This window comes from Pinus tabuliformis, chromosome 5_1 (genome assembly GCF_031772625.1).
Source record: "Pinus tabuliformis cultivar Carrire ecotype Pingquan chromosome 5_1, CPIR1, whole genome shotgun sequence".
NCBI classification, from domain to species: Eukaryota; Viridiplantae; Streptophyta; class Pinopsida; order Pinales; family Pinaceae; genus Pinus; species Pinus tabuliformis.
In genome coordinates this window covers 667,661,071-667,673,525 of record NC_142305.1, presented here as the reverse complement: position 1 = coordinate 667,673,525, position 12,455 = coordinate 667,661,071, and positions in this window count along the sequence as shown.

Here is a 12,455-nt window from a genome sequence, read left to right as displayed (position 1 = left end):
TTCGTCAGACACTATTGTTCATGATGATTCTTGGATCGTACCTTCCAAATTTGAGATAGACTCATTTGGTGATGTTATGCCTTTGAGTCCATATGAAATTGCGTATCAGGCCGTGCAGTCATTTTCCGACCCTTCTTCAACCAAAATTGACTTCATGAATGTGGTCCATGAGGAATCACTTTCAACATCAAACTCAGACTCAACAACATTTTCCAAACTTGTTCACATTGATGAGCAAATTCGTGAGATCCTATGTGTCGATGACTTACCATGGGAAGATCTTCATCATAGATCTTCGTTTTTACCTGAGATTGATCATTTTGAAAATGATTTTTCATCTATTTTTATGACTGAATATGTCAAGGAACCTCAAAATCCAATGAAAAATCCTGATTCAAAGTTAAATTTGGGAAACATTTCTCGACCTATTCCTATTGATATTTCGGTTAAGCCTGGAATTGTTGAAAACATTCATATAGGTGCCTCTTGTACGGAAGATGAAATTCAAACATATAAGGCCCTATTTCAAGAATTCCGCGACGTGTTTGCCTGGTCATATGAGGAAATTCCAGGAATTGACCCCGCAATTGTTGTTCATGAAATCAAAACTTACCCGGATGCTAAACCCGTCCGGCAACGTTTGCGTCAGATCCACTCGTGAAAAGCTGCTGCTATTAAAGTAGAAGTTGAAAAATTACTCAAAGCAGGTTTCATTTATCTGATTCCGTTAACGGATTGGGTATCGAATATTGTTCCTGTTAACAAAAAGAAAGGGACAATAAGAATATGTATCGATTATAAGGATATTAATCGAGCCTGTCCAAAAGAAAATTACCCAACTCCCTATATCGATCAAATCATTGATGATTGTGCCGGCAGTGAAATATTCTCCTTCATGGATGGTTTTTCCGGATAAAATCAAATCAATATTCTACCTGCTGATTAACCAAAAATGGCTTTCATTTGTCCATGGGGGACATTTGCTTATTGCAAATTACCTTTTGGGTTGAAGAATGCCGGGGCAACTTTTCAAAGATCCATGTCTTACGCGTTTCATGACATGAAGCACATTGTGCAACCCTATCTCGATGATTTACCTGCTCATTCATTACATCGAGCTGATCATCTCATCCATTTACGAGCAATCTTTATGAGGTGTAGGCATTATCAAATTAGGTTGAATCCACACAAGTGTGTTTTCTGTATAGAAAGGGGTCGGTTACTGGGGAATTTTGTTTCGAAAGCCGGCATTCGTGTCGCTCCCTTGAAGGTTGAAGCTATTTTCAAATTGCCTCCTCCTTCGAGTCTGCGCCAACTCCAAAGTTTGCAAGGGAAAGCAAACTTTTTACGTTGATTCATTCCTAACTACGCCGAGATCACAAATGGTTTTATCCAGTTGTTGAAACAGAATACCGCATTCTTTTGGGATGAGATAGCTGATAAATCTTTTGATGCACTAAAACACCCGTTGACCCATGCACCGTTATTGCATCCTCCGAACTACAACCAGGACTGCTTCTTATATCTTGCCACCTCACATTCCACCATCGGAATGGTGTTAGTTCAGGAAGATGAATTCAGTACTGAACATGTGATATATTACCTTAGTCGAACTTTAAATCCAACTGAGCTAAAATACTCCCATGTGGAGAAATTGGCCTTGGCAGCTGTTCAAGCTGTCCAACATTTTCGTCATTACATTTTACTACGTAAAATTACAGTAATTTCTGATTGCAACCCTATGATCTATATTTTGACAAAACAATTGCTAGGGGGAAGTACTCCAAATGGATTGTGATCCTACAGGAGTTCGACTTGGAGTTTGAAAAGTCTAAGCCGAAGAAATCTTTAGTTTTTGCAGAGTTAATGTGTGACTTTCCGCGTGCTGACACGGAAACTGTGGCGAAGGAGCCCATTGCAAACGAATCCTTGTTTCTAATAAGCACTTTAGATCCATGGTATGGGGATATCATTGTTTATCTCCAGACCCAATCCTTTCAGCCAGAAATTTCAAGGTCAGAACGTCGAAAAATACGATTCCAGTCCCAACAATTCAAAATTATTGGAGATACACTTTATCGTCATGGGGCGGACTTTGTTTTTCGATGTTGTTTAACTCATGAGGAAGCTAAAAGGGTTATAAATGACTGTCACTCTGGAGCATGTGGCGGTCATAGGTCTGGGTTTGCCATAGCCCAAAATATATTGCGTGCTGGCTATTTCTGGCCGTCTTTGTTTAAAGATTGTATTAACACTGTCCAAAAATGCCACAACTGCCAAATTTTTGATCGAAAGATGCATGCTCCACCTACTCTTCTCCACCCTATAATTGCCATCGGTCCTTTTGCGAAATGGTGTATCGATTTTATTACATGTAACCCTCACTCAGCCGGGGGGCATGCGTATATCATCCTTGCAGTATATTATTTTACCATGTGGGTCGAGGCGATGCCTACATTTGAGGGAGATGGCAAAACTGCTACGATTTTCATGTTCAATCATATAATTGCTAGGTTTGGTGTTCCATAAGAGATTATCACTGATCATGGGCATCATTTTCAAAACATTATGATGACTAAACTTACAGGCCAACTTGGCTTGCGTCACGATAGTTCAACTTCGTATTATCCATAGGCTAATGGTCTGGTTGAAACCATCAACAAAGTTATAGTCATCATGATCCGACGAATCATTGGGATTCATAGGTCGAATTGACATAACATGCTATTTTCAGCGCTTTTGGCATATCGAATCTCAGTAAAAACGTCAACTGGGTTCACTCCTTTCCAACTAGTTTATGGTCTGGAAGCTGTGTTACCCATTGAATGCTAAATCCCGTCATTGCAAATGGCCATCGAATTACTTCCAACCACTTCCGAAGAGGAAAAACTTTTGTTATTCTTGGCTCAACTAGATGAGAATCGACGTGATGCTACATTAGCAATCGAAGCTCATGCCAAACGTATTAAAGCTCAATATGATCGAAATGTTACCCCTCAAAATTTTTCAGAAGGAGACCTAGTCTTATTGTACGATCAAGCAAATGATAAATTAGGCGCTGGAAAAGTCGTACCCATGTGGCATGGTCCTTATGTTGTTAAGCGAAAGCTAGCAAAAGGGGCCTATGAATTGGTAGACTTTGACGGGGTCTCTTTAGGTAAACCCATAAATGGTCTTTACCTGAAGAGGTATTATGCTTAAATCTAGGTGTGGAGATTTTTTAGTTAGGTTAGTTTTCTTTCTAGCTGGTGTGTTTTAGATTAAAAAATGTGCTTAGCTTAGAGAGTGTTTTTCGTCATTATTCCTGCTTATCTTGGTTTTACTCTTGATATTGCAGATGTCGACGCCTCTCCAAAGATACATGGGTTTTGCTGATGGTGCTTGTCATAATACATGGAACATTTCTTCCGCAGCTTGGGTTATCTATTCGCCCTCTGACGAGTTGGTATCTATGCATGGGGTAAGCCTTGGTCAAACGACGAACAACATTGCTGAGTATAGTGCAGTGATTGAGTTATTATCTGAATCTATTTCATTTGGGATTCGGAGTTTGATAGTGAGGCTAGATTCTGAACTCGTTGTATTATAGCTTAACAGAGTATATACCATTAGAAATCCAGTGTTATTGAGATTATTTTTGAGAGTTCGTCTCTTCGAACGTGAATTTGATTATATTGAGTATCATCATATTCCAAGATATTTAAATACATTAGCAGATGCAATTGCTTCTCGAATGTTAAGTAGACATTTGCAATAATCATACAAGTAAATTTAAAAACATTCCATAACATGTTTTACAAGATAAGCTGGTAATAGTGATATAGTATAATATAGGAGTGTTTCAAATATACATCGTCTTCGATCATAGGTTGAAAAACACCTTATGATTGGCAAAAATGATAGTACAAAAAGAAAAAAATGTCATATGTGTCTACAATAGGCGATCATCCTATCACTGGTGATGATCTCGATAAGAAACCACTGTACAGGCCACCCTGCAAAGGAACCTCCTGAAAGGTCCTGGGACCCCAATCACATAGCGCTGTAGCCTAAGAGGAATGTCTGCTGTCAAACGCTCTAGATGACTCTCCAATTCGGCCAAGGTCTCTGCTGATTCGTCCTGTGGGACTAGTACTGCTGCAGCTAGTTGTTTCCTCTCATAGGGCCGAAGAGCGGCTGGTCACCGTGGACCTACATCTGCATTTGAAACTTTTACTATCAATTTTCGGATGAGATAAAAACAAAAAAAATAATAAATTACAAAATGTTGAAAATGGTTTTACCTGAATCATCCCATTGCTCTCCTAGTGGAAGATCCATGTCTGCGTCACCACGGAAATCTACCCCAGCATAAGGAAAGTCCTGAATAGCAAAAACTTGGTTCTCCAACCAATGGAAATACTCAGGAGTGAATCGAACGACTTCTATCCCCTCCTCAGGATGACGGGCCATAACTGCAACCCATCACATCAGTTTGGGCTCTTGGGGAAGTCCGACTTCAAAAGTGAGATGTTGTGGGACCAACATTGGGACCCTCTCTAGACCAAAGCTCACGACTAAAGCACCATATCCAAAGGTCTTCAGTTGTCCATTTTTTTCTCTAGTCAGTTGGCCTTTTATATTAGCTAACATAACATCGCACCAGTTGAAGATGGTGCCTCGAAAGCAGTCTACTACCATCCGCATTTGGGATCTAGTGGCTACATGTAGTGTTGCGCTCCCGCAGAGCCTGGTAATAGTAAACGCAATTACCTTGAGTTCAGGAAGGGATATGATTTTGATATCTATCCCTTTGTCTCTAGTCTGGTTGTTACAGAACTCTAGCCGGAGGTTATCGACAGACTGGCCACCTGGCCTAGTCCTGAATAGAGTCAAGTGTTCACCTCTCTTAGGAAAAGCGGTCAAAAACTAAATGTCTGTCGGCTCCATTTCGAGTTGGTGACCACCAATAAAGAAGCACTGGTCTTGTATGCTCCACCTGCCTACCAGCCACTGCAAAAAGTCCACCTGGGCCCTCATGCTAGGTATGGCCTAGAATTTTTATAAGCCGCATGCCTTCAATGCATCAATCGAAGGTTGATGATTTATCGTGGCGAGATCTACATCCTCATGCTCTCGTTCTCGTCAATCAAGCATGATCTATACTCTACATTCAACAAAAAGGCGAATTAGAATATCTAAAAGCAAAGTTTTTGGGTGAATTTTGAGAAATTTAGGTTTAGAAACCCTTGCTGCGAGGACTACACCCTCTATATTAGAGACAGTGCGTGGGTCCACACTTTGCCTTCATGGCAGGTGCAGACCCCTGACTTTTTCCCTTTACGAAAAAGTCGGGGTCCGCAGGTTACCTGTGCTATGCCTGCGGACCCCCGCGCGGGTTTCTAACCTAAAAGTCCCTTAAAAAATGAAATTAAAGCCTAAAAACAAATTTGAAACGGATGAAATTAAAGAGTAGGATGATGTAGATTACCTGGAGGAGACAACGTTTGATTCCAACGGACGGATTTTCCCCAATCTTCATGGGAAGTTTCTGACCAAAAGCTCTATTTTCTCACCCAGAACTCAAATGGTAAAAATGAATTTACAGAAGCCCTTTTTGTAAGTTTTTTGAATAAATGAGTTTTTAATTTGTTTATGTTTCACTTTAAAGAGGTAACTTTTGAAGCATTTTTATCCATTTTAAAAAGGTATGAGTAATGTTTGAGTTTTTGTTCAGGATAACTGATTTTTTAGGCGAAATCAGTCATTTTCGATGAAAAAACATTAGAGTCACCTTTAAGCTCTTTTCTGACTCCTAAAACATGAAAATATTGCCGAGTTTTTCTTTTTAAGCTCGTTAAAATGGAACTAAAAAGATGGTCCACTTACAGCTCTTTTCTAACCATAAAAACATGAAAAGATTGCCGGATTTTTGTCGTTTGAAATTCGGTATTGGTTATAAAACGACATGTCATTGATCCCTTTTTTACTTTTTCGGATCAGAGGCACTAATTATGAAAAGTACTCCTTGGTCGTAATGATCAAGTGGTTCTCTCAAGTATTATTTTATACTTTTTCGGGTTTGGGGGACACAAATTTACGAAAAAGGACAACCATGGAGTCTTCTTAAGTTCTTTCAGACTCTCTAAAATTTAAAAGCGCCGAGTTTCTCCTATACTGGACTTGTTAAAATTTAACAGTAAAGGACCTGTTCAATTACAAACAGGAACGGACCACTCCTTTTAGGGTTCGAATTTAAACTAAGTTGGACTCATCCGAAGGATGAGCTTATAATCAAGAAAATGTTATCCTCCTCAAGCTTGTCAAAAATAAAGAGGTACTTGCCAGAAATGGTGGGGGAAAAGAGAGAAAAATGAACCTGTTTTTCATACGTTGTAACCAATCTTGAAAACGACACTTTTATTCACCTAGGTTTGGAAATCCTTTGCCTAACAGTTGATAAAACCATATTGAAAGTCTTCAGCCAGTTTCTGGGTATTAACTTTGGGTCAATTGTCACCAAACCATCTGCTATGTCGTTATGTGTTCAAGAGGTCAGTGCAAATAAGCCATTCATCTGCAAAATATCTGTCATCCATCCTTGACCATCCCTGATTCAGTCCTTCCAACTAAATTTATTCAAACTTGATCTATGATTTCGTGTTGTGGGCGCTCCTACGACGGATCGCTTTCTATTGACTTCAGCTCATTATCTACAAAGATGATCTAGAAATCGTCAGTACCTTGGGATCTGCATGCCTCAATGGCAGGTCTCTCGCCTTCGACAATAGGTTGCATCATTGACCTTCGATCAAAGGATTCCGTGGCATATTCGACATCAACACATCTATTCACATCTCATGGATTGTACTGAGTACTTTGAGAGCCATTGACATTACTGGTGGTTTCTCTCACACTTGTTAAAAGTTTACATCATTGACTGGTAATCAAGTGGTTTCTACGATGTTCGACTTCGACACATTCATTCACATGGATAGAATCGTACTATTTCGGGAAGTAGAAATCAAGACCCTAGATCTAGTTTCCTCCATCTAGGCTGCGAGGAATTTTGTATTCATTATACAGTGGACTATTCATAAACAGATGGCTGCGTCCATACTATGTCTACATGTGTCTATACTTGTGATGTATTACAAGATCATTCCTATATCAGAGCAGTAGTTAGTTTTCTAGTCAGTTTTAATCTGAGTATGGGAATGCCTACCTCAGCGATGATATGATCTCATATATATATATTTTGCATTGAATGTTTACAGGTTCCAACCGGGCTCTCCACAAAATGATCCTCGAAATGATAAAGTACTTCACTCTTCCTAGATGATAAATGAAATCCTCATCTACTACAGACTTCGCACTTTAGGGGGCAATCTGTTACACAAAATATTGTCACCATGACTATTTGCAGTCAGTATGGGTCTATCATCATTCATAATGTCCTCCTAAGCAAGTCTCAAACCTCAACTCTTCATGTCAAGCTTTGAAAATGAGAGAAAGACCTTAAAAATCAATAAAGCTCTCGTTCCGCATTTTCTCTCACTGTTGCCTACTGTCCTGCACCCTTTGTTCGTGTTACCTGCGGACCTGCCCACTCTGTCTCTAAAGGAGTGGGTGTGGACCCCTATGAAATTCAAAAAGGTGCAAGTTTATTCTTAAAAACTCACTTTGGGTTAATTCTAGATGATTCTAGAAGGAATCTTGACGTGGATGGTTCGCTCCTAGGTGGTTCATGCATCCCAAAAGTGAAGGAGCTAATCCCTTTGAAGGAGGGCTTTATCCCTTTGAAGGCGGACTTAGTAACTTCCCTCTATTGCACTATAAATTAAGGCATTGGGCTGGTAGCTAGGGAGGTTAGAAGCTGAACATTTTTTAGGGTAAATGCTGGTGGAATTGGGATTTCCTAGTTAAGCTTGAGAGGAGAGATCACATACCTTTTGGCTTCATTGGGAAGAGAGTGAAACTTGTCAAAGTAGAGGAGAATTCTTGATGGACCCTGGGAGGAGCTTGTACGACATCAAGGCACAGGTTGTAAAGTTCTTCTTTGATCTAAATTAATACAATCAGATTCATTTTTCTCAAAAAATTATCTTATGTGATTTGTTTCATGAATTCCTTGATCATCATGATAAGTATACTTTATTATATTGGATTTTCAGGTGCTATTTAATTTGTGTGCTTGTTTGTGTTTGCAGATTCTCTACAAGGGAGCTCATTTGGATCAAAGGAGCGAGGCTTCCACAAACTTGCATTGGACCCAAGGTAGGCCTAAAACACTTGTTTGCCTTTGTTTATAAATTGCATAGTTAGAGAAAGATAGGATTTGATTGGCTTGCTTGTCACTAGATATCATTAGATACTAGGGAGGTCGGTCTTGTCTACAAGAACGACTCATTCCATGTGACAACAAGTTGGAAAATCTGTTCTATATTGAGCATGAAATAACACATCTTTTTGAAGTACAACCCAATTTCTACAAGTATACTGAAGCTGTTGAAATATTGATAAAACTACAAAGACACCAGTTGCCAACAGACCAATGGTGGCAGAGCATGTTAGAGATTTTACCAATGTAGTTTTAGTTCTCTTTTGGTCATCTGCATTAAATCAAATTCAATCCACGTGCAACCTATCATAAAAATGAAAAAAACAAAGGAAGGAATTCATGCCAAAACGCATTAAAGCAGAATCAGGCACATATGAAAGGGCTGGGACAGCAACGCAGGAACGAAAAATAAAGAGACAGCTACCAGCCGACTTGTTGAGTTAAAAAGTCAAATACAGCAGACCACCTAAGGCAGCCAGTACAACGGAAGTCGCTCCTACATTCATTGCGCTCTGTTTTCAATGTCATTTACTTCCTTTGAAGAAGTAGATGGATAGAGTTATTGCTTGATATTTTCTCTATGAGATATTTTGTAACTCTTTTTCTACAAATACCTCCCCTAGAGATGTATTAGGGGTTGGTTAATATCATTCTGGACCTGCGCTGTAAATTTTGAGAACTCTTCTGAATAAAGATTGCTGGAATGCTTTGCTGATGAACTCTCTGGTTATGGAATTAATGGCAGAAGCCCATGTTGCAGAATTCTTGGATTATCTCATGGATCAATAAGTCTTTTTAACTCTTGTTCTACTTTTTCTGTGTTTTATATATCATCTAAGTATCATGTTCTAAATTGCAGGAAAAAAGAATAGCCCAGAATTTACTTTGCTGTACTCTGTGTTCAATTCCTGTCAATTTTTATGTTTTCTTCAGGACTAGCATAGGCAGGAATTCTTGATTGCTCCTGTCTCCCTGGTTCTTACACTCTGAATATAATTAAGGAATTCTTAACTGCTTCTTGGCAATATTTATTCATTTTCCCTCTATTAGCATAATGAAAGATCCTTAATTGCCTTTCATTCCCTGACTCCATTACATCCTATTCCAGCTTGAAGATTGTTCCATGGTTAATCATCTTGCTCTGTAATTCCTCCTTATGCCAAATAAAACATACCCAGAAGTTTATTTTCATTGACTCCAATAACCCAATGGTCTGAGCTTCTCATACTTTGCAGCCCTGTTCTACTGAATTTCACCATCCAAACATCAAACAAATACTTGCGCTTCATAACTAGCCTACCAAATAGCAAAACAAAGCTAAAACATAAAGAGAGAGCCCTCTCTGGCTGCAGATTGGCTAGAATCTACATCTTAAAGACTGGTCAGTGGTTATCTCTGCCGTATTCCCTTTTCCACTGCTTTTGGGGAACAACTTGAGTGATAACGTCATTGGTGACTCCACTGGGGAACTGAATGATTGTGTTTGTTATTGCTGTCTACTTTCTAAAGCTACAGATGGAGCCTGAAGTTAGCCAGACAGCCTTTGAAACTGTCTTTGCTGTGCAATTACAGGAGTAAATAAAAGCTACTTCAGTCTATCTCTAGTATAGCTTTAGGCTTTAAACAGCTGTCTCAAAATTTGATCAGTTTCCTCTTATTTTCAAAAAATCTTCAGGAAAATTCAAGGCTCTTACAATTTATAATTCCTTAGAAAAATATTGTCAAAAGCAGTGTCTTTCAGATACTTCCAAAAAATACCAAAAACATATTTAGAAGCTGGCTCCAAAGAAGAAAACTCGTTACACTAGATCAAATCCAGATCCTAATCCTCCAGCTATTTTTGAAAATCCTAACTTGATCTCTAAGAACCTTAGAAGACAAGAAAGTCTAGAAAATTCTGCTAATTTAAATCTTGATATACTTCAGCAAAACCTTACCCAATCACCTCCTGGAAAAGCAGCAGTCCTTTCTATTGTTTCTGCAGCTTCTTCTAGTTCACCATTATCACTTCAAATCACCTCTTCCACTCCTCCATCCACTCTATTTATCTCAGCTGTTATCCCTGTGCTTCCAGCTATCCCATTTATACCTGTAAATATGGAAAACCGATATGCTCCTCTGCAGTGGCCTGCAAATCCAGGGGCTATGCCTCAAGATTATCAAAGAAAAATTACATATTTTGATGGTACTGGCTCCTACATAGCACAAAAACACACTAAGAAAATGATGGACTATTTTGAGAACTATGAAATTGATGATAACGACGTGAGGATGAAAATTTTTGTCCAAAGCTTAATCGGTGATGTAAGGACCTGGTTTAGGGCACTTGCTGCAAATACAATTGCTAATCCAGATGCCCTTTACCAAACCTTTTTGAACAGATGGGAAAAGAAGAAGGACCCATTACATATCCTATCAAAATATGAGATTTTAAAAAGAGGCCCACAAGAAACTGTCCAAGACTATTGTGCTAGATTCAATAACGTGTACAATGCTATCCCTCAAAACCTTAGACCTCCACCAGACTTGGCCTTGATCAAATTCCCTGATGGATTTGATTCTGACATGGCATATCAACTAAGGGAAAGAGCTCCTCCAAGTTTCGAAGACATGCAGAGCATAGCTGTTAGTGTAGAGACCAATTTGATCTCTAAAAGAGCCCGAGCTAGAGCTGAAAGAAGGACTCCTTTCAAAGAAGAGCCTTCTGCATTTGAGCAAAAACTAGATGCAATTATCAAAGGAATGGATAGACTGGGTGATAGAGTGGAAACCATTGAAAGGAAATCTTCTTGGGAAGTTCAACCAAGTAACACCACTAGAAATCCAAACTTTAGAAAAAATCAAAATCCTAACACCAGGAAGGCTAGCCCTGATCAGAATATTAGATCTCCATTTCAAGAGAACTATGTCGAAGCTTCCTCTAGTGAGCCAACAGAGGATACTCAAATCAACCTAATGGGTCTGAATAGTGAACAACAAATCTTTTTAACACAAGATGACCAAGAGGCTCACACTTTCAACCAATTTCAAACCAAATCTGGAGAATCATTTGATTTCAGAGAAGGATATGATGTAGCTGTCTATGAGGTCCATAAACAATACAAATTGAGAAGCAGAACGGTAGATGTTCCTGAACCCAGCAAGCTGAAAGATACCAAGCAGCCAAAAAAAGCAAAGGATAAAACTGCCCTGACAGAACTCCCTGCTAAAACAGACCTCAATCCAAAAGAACCCACGGTTGAGGACATATCAGACTTGCAGCCCTCAAATAATCAGCCATCCACCTCCTTTCCTCCAAAAAAGAATGTAAACAGCTCTCCTAAAAATAATTTCAAAGCAGATTTAGTTCATAATAGCACTCATGATGAAGAAAAAACAACTGAGAACACAGCAGAAAAGGAAAATTTTGCTGCCCGGAATGAAAAAATTCAAGTGGAAAAACCTTTCAACCTAGAAACAGAAATAGGCAAGTTAAAAATAGCCATTCTGTTGGAAATAACACTGGGGGGGGGGGGGGGGGGTGAATCAGTATTATCAAATTCTTTTCAATATATCTTCCAGATTTATACTTTAATTTATTCTTCAGATATTGATCATTAGTTTGTATGTCAGTACCATATAATAATGAGCAAGAACAGGAAAAACAGATAATCACACCAAAGAACACCAGATATAAGGTGGAAACCCAATGTGGGTGAAAACCACCTACTGCAATATGTCTCTATCTTCTTTCAATTAGAAACTTCTTTTACAACGATTTTGTACTGGTGCAGTCCTTTACTAGTATGCAGGTTGCAACCTGCAGAGAGCTACAACCCTCTCTCGTTTTCCAGTCTCTCTTGGAAGGGAGCTATAACCCCCTTAGCTCTTCTACTTCTTTAAGGACCACGTTTCATTAATTTTCAGACTGGATCCAAGAACATCAAATAATTATCAAGTACATGTGAATCAACCAATCTCCTTATACAATCAACCAATGAATCACCCAACTTCTCAGGATGCTGTAAATAGAAAAGCAATACCAGTAATCTAAACCCAGAACTCTGCAGCAATAGATAAAAGGCAGCCAATAATTATTTCAAAAGGGGTCCGCAACTTCACCAATAGAAGCCTGCAAATATCCATAGGTCTTCTA